At 46.4% G+C, this 2,311-nt stretch overlaps 1 long non-coding RNA gene across 1 annotated transcript; it reads right to left on the bottom strand.

Moving 5' to 3' along the window:
• Positions 1–299: 299 nt before the first annotated feature.
• On the bottom strand, positions 300–2,106 carry LOC142841163 (uncharacterized). The gene is made up of 3 exons (XR_012909022.1): positions 2,001–2,106; positions 1,232–1,376; positions 300–528 (listed from the first exon to the last, which is right to left on the bottom strand). It is a non-coding gene; the product is annotated as an uncharacterized LOC142841163 (long non-coding RNA).
• Positions 2,107–2,311: the final 205 nt, after the last annotated feature.

The following is a 2,311-nucleotide window of genomic DNA, read 5'->3' as shown; positions in this document are numbered from 1 at the left end:
CATTCTTTCTTTACACTGCGTGCTATTGGAACCCTCTGCCGGTCAGACGCAGTCTGCGGTCTGGTGGCCCTGGAGGAGAGAACCGGGGCTCTAGCAAACAAGCACACCACGGGCACAGAGAAAGTGCACCGGAGAAAATAAAACTAAAGATATGGGAGTTTGTCCCCCTCCCCCGCCACCACCACCTGGCAACCCTGGGAGAAAAGCCTTTGATAGAGATCCCTGCTCCCGCTGAGAGGTAAATAAAGGGTCTGTCAGTCTCTGCTCCAGCAGGTGGCGCCTGCACCAACCGTGTCTCTCTTTAGAGGTGGAGCCGAAAAGTTGGGAATGCAAAGGTGAGAAGCAGCTGCAGGGAGCTGAGGTGTCCCAGTCCTTGCCAGTGCCCAGCTGGTGCCTGTTTTGCAGTAAAGGCTTCCATCACCACCGCAGAGCCTCTCTCTTCTCCCCCAAATGCGCACATACGTCCCCTGGTGGTCAGTAGCATCACCGTGGGTAGAAATGGCCTCCAGTCGCTTGGGAAGTTAGAATCTACAGGAGTAGGGATCAGGGAAAGGATGGGGATTAGACATTTGCTTCTGAGTTACACTTGCCAGACAGAAATGCTTGGCAGCATCTGGGAGGCAGGTTCCAAACCGAGAAGACACCGGTTTTTGAATTTTAAATGGGGACGGGATACCCACTGATTCTAAGGCTCACAGATTGGCTAGAATGAGCTCGCTGGATATAGAAGTGACATATGTTTGTTGTAAAGTAAACAAAAGGACCACCCAAGAGCAACGCTGTTATTTTTGCTAATTTCAGCAATCCTCTTTTGTTATTTCAGCAATCTTTCCTCTCTCCTATTTAGATGAGTTTTCATCCCGATTTCTAATTTTTTTAGTTGGTATACAAATTGATGGATTACATCATGACATTTCCATATGTGTGTGCCTCTGTACTCTGCTCATAGCCACCGTCTAGTGTTTGTCTCCTGCCCCCACCTCTCACTGATCCCCATTCTCTTTCAAACAACCCTGTATATGTATGTAGATATGAATATATACATATATGTATGTATGTACATATATACATACATTTCAGAGAGAGAATGCGTATGTATGAGAAAACATGCCACGTGTGTTTTTCCTTTTGTGCCATCACCTCCTCTTGTTCTGTTTGCCTCCCCCTCTAGACCTCTTTCTGTCCACCACTCAGTCCCTCTGTCTACCTTCATGCTTCACCTGAAACATACATAGGTACTGGAGAGATGGTTCGTCTGCTGTCATCGTGGACCAGGCTCAGAGGATCTGATGCCGTCCTCTGGCCTCCTTGGGCACTGTGTGCATATGGTGCACATACACACACATGCATACATACATGCGTGCAAACACTCATACCTATAAAGTAAAAATAAATACATCTTTTTAAATCACAGGACTGGAGAAATGGCTCAGTAGTTAAGAACACTTATTTGGGTCCCAGCATCCATGTCAAGTGGCTCACACTGTCTGGAACTCCAGCCCCACAGGATCTGATGTCTCTGGCCTTCTTAAGCACCCGCATCCACAGGCATGTATCCACATGTACACATATACACATAATTGGAAATAATAAAAATTATTTTTAGAAATTTGACCACATTATGAGACGTCTCACCACCATCCACCTCCAGAACTTTCCCTATCTTCTTTAAACTTCTTTTAAACAAGTTATCCCCCCCCTCACTTCCCCTTAGCCCCTGGCACATCCCAGTGTCGGTGGCTCACCTAACTGGAATCATGTGGCATCTGTCCTTCTGGGACTGGCCCGATTGCTTTTGAAAATGCTTATAAACGTATTATTTACAGAAATGGACTCACAGGAAGCAGTTCCATGACTTGATATTTTTGCAGTACCCCTCCACATTCCCATACAAAAGTCGGTAGCCTCAATTTTTAACTTCTGCCCCGCAAGACAGCAATGCATTCATGGACCCAACCCGTTCCTAAAGGTTTCCTTTGAGGGAAAAAAAAAAACCTCACCTTTCAGTACGACACACATCATCAAGATGCGCTTAGAGAGTGGGCCTATTCTCACTCCTCTCACCCCCGGAGCTCAAAGCATTCTTGCTTTCTCAGTGACTTATACCAGCATCACTACAAGAAACTTCAAGCTCCATTGCCCAAACAACGCACTGAAACAGTTATCACGACAAGGCGAGTCACACAGGCTTTCTGGCATGGGGCTGTGTTTCAGTAACTGCAAGAACAGTAGATGTTTAAAATCCGAGGTGCACGCCTTAATCAAACATCACTTTATTGCCGCCACAGACCATATGCACCATTGGGAACAT

This window comes from Microtus pennsylvanicus, chromosome 1 (genome assembly GCF_037038515.1).
Source record: "Microtus pennsylvanicus isolate mMicPen1 chromosome 1, mMicPen1.hap1, whole genome shotgun sequence".
Taxonomy (NCBI): Eukaryota; Metazoa; Chordata; class Mammalia; order Rodentia; family Cricetidae; genus Microtus; species Microtus pennsylvanicus.
The sequence above is the reverse complement of the archived record's forward strand: the minus strand, read 5'-3'. Positions and strand labels throughout refer to the sequence as shown.